The sequence below is a fragment of the Zootoca vivipara genome, chromosome 8 (assembly GCF_963506605.1).
Source record: "Zootoca vivipara chromosome 8, rZooViv1.1, whole genome shotgun sequence".
Taxonomy (NCBI): domain Eukaryota; kingdom Metazoa; phylum Chordata; class Lepidosauria; order Squamata; family Lacertidae; genus Zootoca; species Zootoca vivipara.
The window spans coordinates 17,941,821-17,959,197 of record NC_083283.1 but is presented as its reverse complement, the minus strand read 5'-3'; positions in this window follow the sequence as shown (position 1 = coordinate 17,959,197).

Sequence of the window (17,377 nt, the reverse complement as noted above, 5' to 3'; positions counted from 1 at the left end):
CTAAAAAAGCGAATTGAATAAAACCAACAACTTAAATGTATACATTTTACATGAAGAATATTGATTAAAATGCACATCAACTTTACATGTCTGGCTAGGCTTAAACAGTTGAAGAATCAAACTTTTGGCACCGTCCAAAAGTCCATGAGACTGGGTGGGCTGCCTGGAAATAAAATCAATTATCACCAAGGAGAGCACAAGTATGGCTCAGGCTTCTCTCTCCCTCTGATTGTCAACTACCCCACCTCCTGAAGCCTCATATAGAGAGGAAAGGGGTGTTCTTCACCTGAAGCCCTCTTGTTTTTTTAATCCTTCTGGATGGCAGAATCCTCCTTTACCTAATATTTCCACCTGTCTGGCAAGGATCCCAATCCATCTCCCGAATTTGGCAAGGCAGCAAAAGATAGTGTCCTTGCCACCCCAGCAACAGGGCAATTCCTTGTCACATTGTATCCAGACCAACCATTTCTAGCCAAAATTGCTATCACTCTTTTTTTCTATATATTTTTTTAAAAAAACAAAAAACCCAAACTTTATTAATTTTCCAAGAAAATTACATAAATAACAACATATAAATATAAAAACAAATAATAACATATAAACAAATAATTAAACAGAATATAAATCCTATAGTCCATGTCTTTTACGCCCTCCCTGCCCTCCCCCCTTCCCCTTTACTTCTCAGCCATCTCTATACTACGCTATATATATTTTTTCCTTTCATTTATCTGCAGATTACTATTTTTAGTTTGTCTTTCTTTTATACCTCATTTGTTGGAGCTTTAAAAAAGCTGGAAAGAGATCGGTTTTCTCTACCTGGCATTTGATATACTCTGTAAACCATTTCCAGTTTCCCCCTCTTTCATTTCCCTTAATTCCTTTAACTTCTTCATATTTTGTTGACATATTATAATACATTAATAATTTGAGTTGCCAATCTTCTTTGTTTGGTGTTCTTTGAGACTTCCAATCTTTTGCAACGAGAAGTCTGGCTGTTGCTGTGGCATAACTCATTAGGCACCTGTATTTGGCTCCGATGTCATCTCCCATCATGCTATCACTCTTGCCAGGACAACCATGGGGCAGTTGGGCTTCAGAAGCAGCTTGGTATAAGCTATTTGGGGGCTTTCTTTGACAGTTGGCCACTTGCCCTACAGTGGGATGGTAATGGCAGAATCTTCACAATAGGCCAAAAGCATGGTTTTGTCTAGCATCTTCATATGGAATTAACAAACATTTGTATGAATAAGCTTCTTTCCTTTAGCCATTCCTAGCCATGAGTGTCCTTCTGTAGTCTTTTACTGTGCATTTGTTTTCAAGCAGGAAATTCAGAAACCATCAGTGGCCAAACAAGCCATCCATGCATGCTTATCCAAGTTTGGACAATGCTTTATTTTATGACAATTCTGGCTTTTGAACTTGAGGCATATCTGAAGGATGTCTCCATGTGAGATGAATGCATCTTGACAGACCTTTAGGGAAATTCAAAAGTATTAAGACGAAGCTGATGACATGTTAAAATATTGAAGTACAGGAACATAAACTTCTGTCCAAAGAGTGAACAATGTGTAGTCATTAAAAATGGATGACTCACTTGGCGTCCTTGAACAAGTCATTCGCTTTCAACCTCAGTTCCTCATCTGTAAAATGGAAATGCTAATTATCTATGGAAATGAGACATGTGATGTATTCCATTAGTTCTCTGGAACTTGCTGAAAGCTCATATATAAAATGTGGAAATTAACAGTTAGGGAAACACTAAGGAAATGTAATAAACTGCTGTGTGAATGTAGCCTTTTTGTTGTTTAGTCGTTTAGTCGTGTGTAGCCTAAGGAAAAAAAAAGACTCTCAGAATGATGTAGGCAAAATATACACACACTGGCTGGCTAGGAGAGCAGACTCGGCAAGCGCCAGGATGGCGTCATATGTGAGATCAGGTATAGGGCAGGTCAAGACACAGGAGAACCAAAACGGGGGTTACATCCACAAAGACCCATGTAAACACAAACAATAACTGACCCATGGGAAGTCCATAGGAAGGACCTGTCTCCTTTCTGCTCTGTTAGATGCGGCAGCCATTTTGTGTTACGCCACAGACCCATGGCAACCATTTTGTGACTGGCACCCAAAATTCCAAATGTGCCCATTGATTAAAGTCAATCTTGTGAGAAGCTCTCTGTTCTTTTTGTGATATATATATATATATATATATATATATATATATATATATATATATATATGGATTACTAACAATGCTGCAGTTCTCTGTATATATTGGACATAAAAACATCATTGACCAGATCAAGACATTTCAAATGTCTTTGACCAAACGAATGTCTGAAATCCAAAGCCTAACTATAACTTTGACAAACTACAAGCTTTTCTCCTGTGGTTCCCTTTCTGTCTGGAACAATTAGTTTATTATTGCCTAGCAGCGTGGTTCTTGAAAAGGTATAATTTGATTAAATTCAGAAACTCCTTGAATCAGATTCAGGAAAGCAATTTCTACTTTTATAAACCAATTAGTATTAAATAGTTTGCGGTCTCCATCTGACAGGAATCCCAGGTACTGGAAAGCTTTGTACGACAAGGCAATTGCATACATTTTATGTGAAAAGTATTTAATCAAATGTTTGACTCTTACCCAAATGTACGTATATGCATATAGGTATGAGAGTGTGTGGAACTTGCTGGGCTCGGACTGCTTTCCATTAAGCTTTTTCTGGTTAATTAAGTTTACATATATCCCATTTGCCCATGATAGTTATTTAATCTTGTTTTAGATAGAGATAAGAAAATTCTTGCAAAGGCATTTAGAACACATCGAAAACCAACAATTCAATTCCTTTGAATATTTGTGTCTTATTAAATTATTTCCATACTGTTCTCCCCATGGTTCAATGCAGTCTACAACACACACATACAATTTCAAAATAATACCATAGTGTCATCAAAGAACCAATACAATGTCACAACCCCAACAGAGATCATGATACAGAGTCAGGGGGTGCTGAGCCTCTTGCTTAGGAGCCACATCAAGCGCAAACCTTTTGTTATACTGTGTTTTAGGACTCCAGACATAGACCAGATGAAAAACTTCAGGCAGCAAAGTTTCAAAGTTCTAAGAACAATTTTATTGTTTCTGTCAGACAAAAACAATAAGGTGCAGCGAGAATAAAGCTTCTCTACTTGCACAAAAGCCATGTGCATATACAGAGTGTTAAATAGAATTTCATACAGTAAAGGTCCTCCCCTTACCCACCCCCTTTAACCAATCAGCTGCCTTCTTAGTTTTAAGCTGCATTGCTGCTTTGCTCCCCCTGGGGGTGCTGAATAACTATTATTGTATCTAACTAGCTGGCAGTTACCAGCTGTACATTGCTTTGCATATACCTCTGAATTTAGATATCTTTGTGGTCAGCCAGTTTCGTTTTGTTAGGGAATTTCCAACCGATAACACAACAACAGGACATAACAACAGGTGGTCGGCTTGTGTGCATCGAGAGCATTTCATGCCTGAGCGGCATAGCTATTTCAAGAACATTGCATGCTGCTTAAGATGAGAGTTGCACTAGTTACAGACAATTGAAATGAAGTTTTACAGTTTTATAGCCTTTGGTCAAGAGTCCAGTTACTGGCCAGGGCTCGCCAGAGTTGGCCAGAGTTAGCCAGATGCCTCACTTTGAGCCTGCTGGGGAGACCACTGAGTTTGGGGCTAGCATACCATCCAACATTCCTCAGATGAAAACCAGGACATTTCTCACTCCCCCCAACTGACCCCCCTTGACCCCCCATTTTTGTACCCGTCCCCTGCCTGCTCGCAGAGCATTTCCTGTCGGAATAAGGGAGAGTGCCGCCACCATGACAACAACGGGACACAGCACACACGTCCTCTACTGCCCTGAGAAAACCCCTTAATCCCTGTTTTGTTTGATTTATTCAAACAAAAAAACACATACCAATGTCAGGAAATGGCCTACTTACAAGTAGGACCCTGGCAGAGACACATGCCCGACTGGCATGATCCCTGTTTCCTGGGTGATCGTTCGGGAGCTTCTTAGCCTTCCTCAGCCCCTGGACATCATAGTGATTGATATGGGAGTATATCAACAAATCTTAACATCTGCAGAGGTTTGCACAGTTGCGTAACAGACCACAGCAACTCAGCATTTTGGCTAAGCTAGTTTATTTACATATAAACATACACGGAGCTCTTCAACATGGCTCCCTCTCTCTCTAGCATCAGACAGCAAAGAGAAGGAACAAAGAACAACAGTTCCACTTCAGGAACACAGTAAGACAAACATCCTGTCTACGTCACTTCCCATTCTGTGGAGTGAAAACACATACACTCATATGACAAACAACAAACCTATAACAGCACATGGGGAATGAATCTCCAACAACCAACACAAAGCATTATTTTTCTAAAATCAAGACTCCTTGTGCAGCCTCCCCTAGCCCCGCTTGCTCTCCAGCAGCTGCTATAATCTAGGCAAAGGAGGAGGCCGACAGTAGCAGCCATGGAGAGGCAACAGGATTCTCCCTTCTGCAGCTGCCACTCGGGACAAGTGCCGACTCATCCCCCTCCCTGAGCTTGGTGGCGGCGGCAACACTGGGGGAGGAAATAGGGACGTTCTGGGACCAAATCAGATACTGGGGTGGCTTTTGTAATCCCAGGACTGTCCCTGCAAAATCAGGACCTTGGAGGGTATGAGACAGGAGCCCATAGAACACCCACCCATAGCACCAGGGCCTATAGACCCAGAGCTAGGACCCCCACAAGTGTCTTTTCCTAAGTCTGAGGAACCTGATGCAGGGAGCACATAAGGCAGGATGCCATGGGACGTAAGGAAGGGAGAGTGTTCTTGCGCTCATAACCAGGTGGCAGGCTTTCCACAGAAACCTGGTTGGCCACTGTGGCAACAGGATGCCAGACCACATGGGCCATTGGCCTCATCCAGCAAGCTCTTCTTATGCTCTTATGTCTTATGTTTTATGTCTTATGTTTTATTTAGCACTTAATGGAAAAAACAGACTTACCAGAAATTTACAAAGTGTAAAATAATAGATGACACTCACGACCCTTTCCAACAGTGGTGGATCTTGGGGTCTCAAATTTCATTAGCACGCTGTGTGGCGCCAAAATTCAACCCCCTTCAGCTGAATTTGTGGCATCCCTGACGGCGTCCCCAAGGCTCTACACCTAGTGCAACCAAACCAGTCACGCTCCCGTAAATCCACCTCGGCTTCTAGCTCTGCAATTCTATGAAACAGGTGCATCATTGCAAATCCTCATGTTACTTCAAACCTGGTGGCATGCCTATGCAGAAATCAAGGTGTGTGCATCGTGGCTAATACATTTATGAGCAAGCAGGCTGCAGGACAACACAACAAAGACTTACCTGATTCTTATGCCGCAGTCGGTACAGGAGCAGAAGTGGTCCCTGTGCTGCTGCTTCCTGAGCCAAGGTACCTTTGGGTCTTTTTCTTCCATTTTCTGCTAGACTGCAGTGATGGTAATGGAGGGTGCAGACACAGCCATAAGGCTGATTCCAGTGTTTTCCCCCACCCCCTTTTCTTCCCTCAAAGGAATACCTGTAAAGGAAAGCACATTGCAAAAATGTCTGAAACCCCGACCTATGCCCCTGCCTTTTCCTTTTTGCCTGCTGCCAGCAGAAATTATCTTCCAGCTGCAAAGTTTTACTGTTCATGTAAGTTGGTAATTTTGATTCACATGTCATTGATTGGCTTTAATTAAATAAAGGGATTTTCCCTCTCTAAAGCATTGTTGTTGTTGTTTTTTAAGATTGTAGTTGAAGCAGAAGGCTGCAAAGGGTGTGGGCAGGGAAGAAAGTCCTTCACATTTCATAGAATTTGATCCCCACTCCAAAGTATCTGTCAGTACAGCTCTACATATGTTTGCTCAGAAGTAAGACCCAGTTAGTTTAATAGGAGTTTCTCTCAAGGAGCATTCCTATGCACAAGAAGCGATTTAATCCCATAGCTGCCAAGTTTTCGCTTTTCTCGCGAGGAAGCCTATTCAGCATAAGGGAAAATCCCTGTAAAAAAGGGATAACTTGGCAGCTATGTTTAATCCTCAAAATGATTTGCAAACGAGTCACAGCAAGCTGCCATCAATTCTGCCACTTCTTTTGGGCCAGACTGTAAAACGTTCCTCACTACCTGGAAAAGTTCTGCCAGACAGCACAATGTGGATGCAATAGACGCCTTCATGGCCACTAGGTAGACTCAATGAGGAGCCCTCACCAGTGTTTTATTGAATTCTATTGGAGTTTTCTTCCACTCACATTTCGGCCATCTCAGCTTGTTCTCTTGCTCTATGTTCTGGTGTATGCAAGAGAGCCAAACAGGCTCCACAAAGTGGGAGAGTCAATGGCCCAAGACATTTGGATGTTCCAGAGGTCAGCCAGGGCTTTGACTGGAGTGGTAGTCATATCAGCTGGAAAATCCCCCAGAGCCACCCAAAAACCCATTGGAACCAAATAGCGTTTTATGCCCAATTGCCAGGTCATGTGACTAGGCTGAACAGGCTTAGGATCCAGCCAAAGTATGCCCACACTGGCCCAGTGTCTGCCACACCCTCCAGAATACCATTGATTCAGCCAACTTTGGCTCACATGGCTGAGCCCTGGCTGAGCCAGGATGGGCAAATTTCACAAGCATATCTTTGGCTGAGCCACATTTGGTGCCAGAGATGAGCAGAATCCTAAATTGCTCATCTCGGTGGATCTTGCCATAGGAATTTCCCCTAATTTTGCAACCTTGATCAAACAAACCACTACTGCACAAGATAAATGGCTATCGGATTGGCTGCCAAACTCTTAATCAGTGTCTAAGAAAACCATGTGAATATTATTAATCACACATGAAGCGAGAACTTTTGAGATTGGGGGGGGTATGTTTTTCTTCTCCTCTCCCTTTCTTTCATGAAAATTACAGCACAGTAACTCATTGCAGGTAAATAACCTGCATGCTGAGCATGCTTTTGTACAACGCTAATGTCATCAGATCACAGCAGACTCCTACTTGTATAATTATTGTGATCATAATTATCATCATCACCGTAAGTCTTAGAGGATGAAATTTCAAGCCATGCCCTCCACTTTTGAGTACCCCTGCTTTGCTTGAAACAGATATGAATACGTATACAGTGGAACCTCGGTTTATGAACACCTCGGTTTATGAATTTTCGGTTTATGAACGCCGCGGACCCATCTGGAACGGATTAATTCACTTTCCATTACTTTCAATGGGAAAGTTCGTTTCAGTTTATGAACGCTTCAGTTTATGAACAGACTTCCGGAACCAATTACACCCATGCTTCAGTTTATGAACGCTTCAGTTTAAGTACTCTGTGGACCCGTCTGGAACGGATTAATCCACTTTCCATTACTTTCAATGGGAAAGTTCGCTTCAGTTTATGAACGCTTCAGTTTAAGTACTCCGCGGACTGTCTGGAACGGATTAATTCATTTTCCATTATTTTCAATGGGAAAGCTCGCTTCAGTTTATGAACGCTTCAGTTTATGAACAGACTTCCGGAACCAATTGTGTTCATAAACCGAGGTACCACTGTATATAAAACAAGGTGCTGCAAATTGCTGGAACTCTGTCCTCTGCTCACATACCACTGAGATCCAGTGCCAGATTACCAAGTAGACAGAATAATATCGATTTGATCTTGAAAGAAAATTGCAATCAAGCTTTCTTAGTTCAATGTTATGCCCACAAGAAACCTCATGAAGCTTGTCTCGAGTTCCTGCCAACTCCAGATAATTTGTGAGCGGGGCCCCGAGATAATCAACTGCTTAGGGGCCTCCACAGGGTTTAATTTGGCACTGCTGACATCCCCTGCATCAACATGTCACTAGCCTAAGGAATTCATGGCCACAGGATGTAGTGATAACCACTTACTTGATGCTTTTAAAAGAAGAAAAGGACACATTCGTGGAGTGCAGATTAGCCATGATGCAACAGCTGTTAGCCATGCTAACTAAATGGAAGCTCTGTATATAGAGACAATATAATACCAGATGGTGGGGGAAAGCAAAAGGGACAGGCCATAGCTTTCATGTCCTGCTAGTGAGTGCCCAGACACATCTGGTGAGTCATTATTGGGAGCGGAATGCCAGCGTAGAAGGACTGTGCTCTAATCCAACAAGTTACATTCTGAAATTGTGTCATTCTTTCCTCACCTAAATTAACAAGGCTAACAAATGCCCAGCATTTGTTCTAGTATTGGAAGCTTGAATTAAAGTCAGTGGTGGTTTTACACATAAAATTGGAAACAATTTGAATCAAATTATAAAAAAAGAGATATGTGCATGGGGGGGCTGCAAATTTCTGTTTCAAATCTGCTGCTGTCACATTTCATAGTGACCAAGAAACAATGAGTGATGTCAGCTGTAAATGGGAAAATCTGTCATTCCTATTGTGAGGGACAGGGGATATCGCGAAGTCCCTCCCCTCCTGAGTTCAAGCCCATCCCCGAGCACAGGGGAAAGCAGAGAGAGTTCCGATGCCAGTGGGGAAGCAGGAAGTCGTGTCCGAGGCTCAGGCAAGGTAGAGGAGCCAGGGTCCCAGGTGGGACAGGAAGGGGCGAATAAGGGGGGGAGACCCATCCCCCCAACTCCGGAATTACGCAGAAAGAGGAGGGGAAAGAGGATGGATCTGCCAAAGCTTTTGTGTTGGAGAAAGACGCGCCAAAAGCCATTCGGAGGTTCTGAAACCGACTGACCACATCACTCCGTGTAAATAGCAATGACTTCAGCACTGTAAATACGCAGCACCAATGAAAGAATAAAATGCAGAGCTGCGTAGCGTCGTTACTCTGAAGTAGCCCACTCCGGCCACTGTGACAGCAACCTCCGAATCCTTTTTGGGCTACTTTGGAGTTGCCGGGATGAGCGTGTCAGAGGCGGAGAGATGGCGGCAGATCGCGGAGCAAGCCCAGCAAGAACTGCAGCAGCTGTCGCTGCAGGCACAGGGGGAATTGAAGGCAGCTAAAGAAGAGACTAAGAAGGTCCAGGACGACCGGCTACAACTTGCGGAACAGGTGAGAGCGCTACAGGAAAGAGAGCAGGAATTAAGGGCGGTGGCGGTAGACCTCCAAAACAAGCTGGATGCAGAGAAAAACAAGGCGGGAGGGGCACCCCAAGTCCAAGTGCTGCCAGGAAGGAGAGCCGGGACCCTAGTAAGCAAGTTCAATGGAGACCCGAGGGAATATCAGGGCTTTGAGACTGAGATTGTGTATGCTCTTGAGCTGCACCACGATGAGTTCCCTGATGATGAGCACAGGGTAGCGTTTATTGTGGAGCACCTTACCGGGGCAGCCAGGGAGTGGCTAAGACCGTTAATCGCAACAAAGAATCCTTGCATGAAGAATGTCAAACTATTTCTAGAAGGTTTGAAAACGATGTATTCGTCCGATAGTCATATGGACCAGACTAAGGAGGAACTTCATAATTTACGCCAAGGAAATATGACAGTTCGCGCGTATTGGGCGAAATTCACCATGCTGGTGCACAGATTGGGGTGGGAACTAGAGTCACCCCCAATGCAAGCGGCGTTCTACTTGGGGTTGCATGAGGAGGTGAAGGATGAGCTCTCGAGAGGTCCAAAGCCCAGTAATATGGATCAGCTGAGCAAAGCGGCTCTGGCGGTGGGGGTGAGACAGGAATCCCGGTGGAGCGACAAGCAAGCAACGCGCGCAAAGCAGGCTTGGTTCCCACGGTCGCAGGAGAAGCCACTCCCCCAACAACCCTTTCAAGCCACGCCTGGGGCCAGCCAGGACCAGGAACCCATGCAGATTGATAGCGCGCGCGCGCGGGCTTTTCAAACCCCAGCGGCGCCAAGACGCAAGGAGGGAAGGGGTGGGAATTGCTTTCTCTGCAACTCCCCCCAGCATCTCGTCAGAGACTGCCCTCATCGCAGAGAGTGGCAAGGAAAGGCGGGAACGGTTGTGCCCTCCCCCACTGAAGCAGCACCACAGCAGGGAAACGGGAAAGCCTGGCTGCAGGAGACAAGGGGCAGCAGCCAGGCACAGTCAGCAGACAACAGCCCCAGCCCACCCACCCGCACAGAGAGGAGCAGAGCCAGCCCACCCCTCCCAGAGCAGGAGTGGTTCTAGAAGTGACGCTCACGCTCCCAAATGGCTATCCCCTGACGGTCCTCGCCCTAATTGACAGTGGGGCGTCAGCGAACTTCTTCTCGAGGAACTTTGCAGAACAGCACCAGATCCAGCTTCTGCAGCTGGATTTTCCTCTGCACGTGGCAACCATTGACGGCAGAGAGTTGCTGGGAGGGGCCATCACCCATCAAACCCCCCCCCCATGAGAATGACGGTGGGAAGGCACTCAGAGACACTGGCATTCAACGTCACCACCATCTCAGACCCCCCCATCGTCTTGGGCATGAGCTGGCTGGCGCGCCACGACCCCTCCATCAGTTGGCACCAGAGATGCATCACTTTTGGATCGGACTTTTGCCTGGAACACTGCATGCAGCACCAACCAGGCCTCCAATAGCCACGGTGGCCACCATGCACATCAAAGGGGGTGAGGCAATACCCAAGCCGTACTGGGACCTGCAGGAGGTCTTCAGCGAAGCGGAGTCCGACCACCTACCCCCACACAGGCCTTTTGACTGCCAGATCAACCTGGTGCCAGGGGCAACTATACCCCCAGCCAAGCTGTACGCCATGTCAGACCAGGAACTGGAGGATCTGCGCGCTTTCATCGACAAGAACCTCAAGCGGGGGTTCATCAGAGAAAGCAAGGCAGCAGGGGGCAGCCCGGTCTTCTGGGTGGACAAGAAAGACACGCAACAGCGCCGTCTTGTGGTGGATTTTAGACGGCTGAATTCAGTGACAGAGCCAGTGGCTTTCCCCATGCCCAGAGTGGATGATCTCCTGACAGCGGCATGCAGGGGCAAGATTTTCACCAAGCTAGACCTGAGGGGGGCGTACAACTTGATCAGGATCCGGGAAGGCGATGAATGGAAAACCACGATGTTCACGCCTCTGGGCTCTTTTGAATATCTGGTGATGCCCTTCGGGTTGCAAGGGGGCTCAGCATGCTTCCAGGCCTTCATGCACCACGTCCTGGGGTCCCTCCTCTTCAGGAAATGCTTGGTCTTCCTGGATGACATCCTTATCTATTCCGATGACCCAGTGCAGCATGTGAAAGATGTCAGGGAGGTGTTGCAGCGCCTGAAGGAGAACCACCTGTATGTGAAGCTGGAGAAGTGCAAGTTTCACACCAAGGAGGTGGACTTCCTGGGCTACAAGCTGTCAGACACGGGGCTGGCGATGGACAAGGACAAGGTGCAGGCCATCCTGGACTGGCACAGCCCCAGGACGCGCAAAGATGCCCAACGCCTACTAGGCTTCGCCAACTTCTACAGGAAGTTCATCAAGAACTTCTCTCGCGTTACGGCTCCCATCACTGACTGCCTGAGAGGCAAGCAGAAGTTCAGGTGGACACCAGAGGCGCAAGCAGCGTTCGAAAGCCTCAAGAGGGTGTTCGCCTCAGACCAGAACCTGTTCCACGTGGTTCAGGACGCGCCCCTACGCGTGGAGACAGATGCTTCTGATAAAGCTGTGGGCGCCATTCTGTTGCAACTGGACGCCAACAGAGAGTGGAGACCCTGCGCCTTCTTCTCCAGGAAGTTGACCCAGCCAGAGCGAAACTACACGGTGTTTGATCGGGAACTTCTTGCGATCCACGCTGCGTTCAAGCACTGGAGACACTTCCTGGTGGGCGCCAGGCACCCCATCCAGGTGTGCACAGACCACAAGAACCTGGAGTTCTGGAGAACTGCCAGGGTGCTCAACCAGCGGCAGATACGGTGGGCAGAGTTCTTCTCGAACTTCAACTTCTCCATACACTACATCCCGGGAGAGCAGAATGTCAGGGCGGATGCCCTATCCCGCAAGCCAGAGTACATGGAGGAGGAGGCGCCACCGGCACCCAGGCACATTTTCCCCCCGTCAGCATGGTCCTGCGGAGCAGCAGTGGTGAGCGAGGCAGAACTCACAGCACTGACGGCAGCGGATGAATTTGCCAACCGCATCTTCAGAGAACTGAGAGGGGGGGGAGCACGCAAAAGACTTTGCAGAACGCAGGGGGCTGCTTTTCTACAAGGGTGCACTGTAACTGCCCACCACCCAGCTTCGACGTACGGTCCTCAAGCAGATGCACGACAACCCAACGGCGGGTCATTTTGGGAGGGACAAGACCACACACTTAGTCATGAGACACTTCTGGTGGCCGGGGGTGCGGGAAGATGTTCGAGACTATGTACGGGGCTGTGACACCTGCCAGCGGGCAAAGGTGGTCAGAGCAGCGCCACCGGGATTGCTGGAGCCCTTAGCCACGCCACACAGGCCGTGGGAAGTGGTGTCCATGGACTTCATCACAGATCTGCCTTCTTCCAGGGGCAAGACCGCAGTGTTGGTGGTGGTGGACCTCATGTCCAAAATGTGCCACTTTATACCGTGTGCCAGGGCGGTCTCTGCAGAAGAGACAGCCAAACTGTTTGTGGATCACGTATTCAGACTGCATGGATTACCTTTAAGGGTTATTTCGGATCGTGGCCGCCAATTTGTTTCCAGGTTCTGGAGGCGGCTCATGAACCTCCTGCAGGTGGAGGTCAGCTTGTCGACGGCTCGGCACCCGCAGACCAATGGACAGGCAGAGAGGGTCAACGCCATTCTGCAGCAGTACCTGAGATGCTACGTCAGCCAGAGGCAAACGGACTGGGTGGATCGCCTGCCACTGGCAGAATTTGCCTACAATAATGCAGTGCACGTCTCCACAGGGGTGTCGCCCTTTAAGGCCAACTACGGGCGCGACCTCAGATCTTTCCCGGAGAGGGAGGGGGAGGAGGAGGAGGAGGGCCCGCAGGCAGAGGATTGGGCAGAGGAGCTGGAGACGGTGCACCAGCAGCTCAGAGAACACTTGGAGAGGGCCAAGGAAGCGTACAAAAAGGGGGCAGATCGCCACAGGCGACCGGGGGAGGTCATCAGGGTGGGGGACAAGGTTTGGTTGTCCTCGGAGGGCCTTCCCACCAGAGGGAGGTGCAAGAAGCTGGCACCCAGAAGGTTGGGCCCTTTCACGGTCACGCAGCAGGTAAACCCGGTGGCATACAGGCTGGCACTGCCAGAGGACATGAGGGTGCATCCAGTGTTTCATAGATCGCTGCTGTCGCCGTACAGGGAAAGCAGCAGGCTCCGAGACAGCGAACAAACCCCCGAGGGAGGGGGGCAGAGGGAAGGCAGGGAGCAACTCAATGAGGCCACGGCCATCCTTGATTCACGGAGAGGGGTGGGGGGCCTGGAGTACCTCATGGCATGGGAGGATGCTCCACCGTCCCAGAATGAATGGGTCCCAGCCACTCAGATACAGGAGGAATTCCTGGTAGAAGAATTTCACGCCCTCTTTCCCCACAGACCCAAGCCCTGGCACATGGAAAGGGAGGGGGAGGGGGAGGAAGCACGGGAGAGCAGTTCACCATGGCGCTGGGAAGCGGAGTTTGAGGAACCAGAGGATGAGGTATGGGTGTCACCGAGATCCACCCAGTCAGAGGAAGGAGCAGATTGGCAGAACATTTTTACCCCTACCAGCTCTGATGCCACGGACTTTTTGGGATTCCCGTCCTCCCAGGCGGAAGGGGGGGCTCGCAGGACTGGGGGGAGGTGTTCACACCAACGGACTCGGAAAGCACTGAGTTCTTAGGCTTCCAGTCGTCACCGACACCTGGGGGGGACCTGGGGAGGGGTGAAGGAGAGCTTGGGAGGGGGGTGGATGTGAGGGACAGGGGATATCGCGAAGTCCCTCCCCTCCTGAGTTCAAGCCCATCCCCGAGCACAGGGGAAAGCAGAGAGAGTTCCGATGCCAGTGGGGAAGCAGGAAGTCGTGTCCGAGGCTCAGGCAAGGTAGAGGAGCCAGGGTCCCAGGTGGGACAGGAAGGGGCGAATAAGGGGGGGAGACCCATCCCCCCAACTCCGGAATTACGCAGAAAGAGGAGGGGAAAGAGGATGGGTCTGCCAAAGCTTTTGTGTTGGAGAAAGACGCGCCAAAAGCCATTCGGAGGTTCTGAAACCGACTGACCACATCATTCCGTGTAAATAGCAATGACTTCAGCACTGTAAATACGCAGCACCAATAAAAGAATAAAATGCAGAGCTGTGTAGCGTCGTTACTCTGAAGTAGCCCACTCCGGCCACTGTGACACCTATAAATCCTTTAATTCAAGCTTGATGGCTAAAAATCTCTTGATTTCTATTCCGCTCTCCCCTTTAGAGGCAAGCCAACAAAGGGGGGGGGAGAGTATGTCTGCTCCTTACAAGATTGCATATTTCATGAGCAACTGAAATAATACTGCTTTGAGACTTCGATTACATTTAGATTCAATAAATTAATTGAGTTCACAGTATACAAAAGAGAAGAACACATTTTCATTAGCATTTAGACATATATGTGTACGTGAATGTCTTGCCTATTGCATTCTCGCCCCCCCCCCCAAATTTAATTCTCTTTCTGAATTAATTGCGTGCATTCCAGCCATCTTGTGGGAATCAAGAGAGATAAGTTTTCATTAGCTCAACAGCACATTGCTTGTAATTGACTTTTCTTTTACTTTGATGATGTCCTGAACAAATTTACTATACATGACATCTATCATGCTTACAAAACATAAAGAGGCTGTAATGCAGCAGACAAAATAAAATATTTATAGCCTGTACTAGGGGAAGGGGGGCAAAACACTCTCGAATGATTGTTTTCTATTAAGACATTGTGGTGGGACACTGAGCAAACAAGATGGAGTGCCGGTGATCCTTCTATGGCAGCAATTCTGCTCATTTAACTGAAGGAACACTGCCTATAAGCACCCCTTGGGCTCCACCATCCCTCTGGGTTCTATAAGAACATAAGAAGCTTTTGGGACATGCTGCATGGGGTGGGAGAAGATGAAGAAAAGCCCCATTCTGCAAGTTGAAGTTGCTTTCACTGATAGGGCTCCTTGAGTGAATCCAACCCCCTTTTTTATTTAGAGTGGTATCTTGGTTCTCAAACACCTTGGTACTCAAACACCTTGGAACCCAAGCACTGCAAACCTGCAAGTAAGTGTTCCAGTTTGCGAACTTTTTTGGAAGCCAAACGTGCTCCGTTTTGAGTGTTGCACTTCCGTTTTGAGTGCCACACTCCTGTTTTGAGTGCCACACTTCCATTTTGAGTGTTACACTGAGGTCTGTCTGTTTTTGCTATTTACTTTGCATTTTTGTTTTTGCTGCTCTTTTTGTTTTGTTTCTGTGACTGTGCGGAATCCAGTTCAGAAGCCATTTAGGACTTTAATGGTCAACTGGGAAATGATATATAATGAAATGAAAAGGATGTTCAAAATAACTTTTGTATAAAAAATTAAAAAAACACACAGAAGCTTTTCTTTTGGGAATTATAGGGACAGAAGTCCCAGCAAAGGAAGCAGAAGTCCCAGCAAAGGAAGAATGGATACAAAAACTTATGGAATATGCAGAAATGTCAAAACTTACCGGAAGAATAAGAAATCAAGATAACAAACTTTTTATAAAAGAATGGAAATGGTTTATTGAATATTTTCAGATAAATTGTAAACAGATAAGATCATTGGCAGAATTATTGTAATAACCTGCAGTTTTATAAGAGTGTATATTTAAAGTAGATGAATAAATGAGCAAATTAAGTTAATTTGGATATGTAGAGGATACTTTATTAAAAATAAATTTAAGGAACCACAGAAAGAGGGGGAAGGAAGTCAAGTTTTGAAATGTTAAAATGATTGTAAAATTAGTGAAGTGTATAAAACTATTGAAACGTATGAACTTGAAAAGCATAAATACAAAAAAAAAATGGGGGGGTGAAATTGACACTAAAAATAAAAAATAAAGGTTAACACCAACACTTTGAATTGTGTTCATAAATGTACTGGGGGCCAATATAGATATCTTAGGACTGATGTTATAGGGCCCAGTGGGTGCTCCTAGTCACCAGTCTAGCAGCCACATTCAGGATTAATTATAGTTTCCAAGTCACCTTCGAAGGTAACCCCACATAAAACACATTGCTGTAGTCTAAGCAGAAGAAGGCTGATCGCCGAAGAATTGATGCTTTTGAATTATGGTGCTGGAGGAGACTCTTGACAGTCCCATGGACTGCTAGAAGATCAAACCTATCCATTCTTAAGGAAATCAGCCCCGAGCGCTCACTGGAAGGACAGATCCTGAAGCTGAGGCTCCAATACTTTGGTCACCTCATGAGAAGAGAAGAATCCTTGGAAAAGACCCTGATGTTGGGGAAGATGGAGGGCACTAGGAGAAGGGGACGACAGAGGACGAGATGGTTGGACAGTGTTCTCGAAGCTACGAACATGAGTTTGACCAAACTGCGGGAGGCAGTGGAAGACAGGAGTGCCTGGTGTGCTATGGTCCATGGGGTCACGAAGAGTCGGGACATGACTAAACAATAACAACAAGAAGCAGAAGATACAGTAACAAGAGCATGTGGCACTCAGTCAAGACAGTGGGCAGGCAGGTAGGGTCTCAATTATATTTCAAGACAATATCTTTAGGGATTTATATGGCATGCTTCCTAGACACAGTATGACTACTAATAGTGCTAGTGAAAGTATGACTATTCTATATTCTTACTTAGGTTTCACTCACCAACATTGTGTGGGTATAGATGAAAGCACATTTAAGTGACTAATTTTGTATTCCCTATTGTTTCTCTTAATAGCATCACCGTTAGTTAATTAGACTGAATTCATTTTCTATCCATTTTTAGAGCCAGTAGAAATAAGGCCATAACTAATGAGCAATGGCTCCATTCAGAACTTTTTAATCCACACAATTTTGATAGCAGCATTCCCAATATTATTTTTTGGAGAATCTGCTGGGATTCTAAGTGGCATAATCAAATTAATATGATCACAGATTACATTCTTGTAATCCTCTGCTTATTAAGGAGGAATCCCTGCAGAAGAATAGATGAATATGAAATAATGGAGGTGGCATAATAAAGGTGACATCCTCAGTGCTTTAAGCATTTTGATCTTCAAGGTACAAGCAATCTGAAGAAGGGCTTAACAAATCTATGAGGTTTCCCTCCATCTTGTGAAAATTCAGCAAAGCACAAATGGAAGACAGCACAGCATTGCAAATGAAGATTCTTCAATTCTTTAATTCATAATTTTATTCTATGTTGATTTTCCACAAAAAGAATCATGCTCAAAGTGGCTTACAACAAGGAGGAATACGTCTCGAAACCACTCACTGCTAGAACAACTTCACAAGCAACTTGATAGCAAATATAGC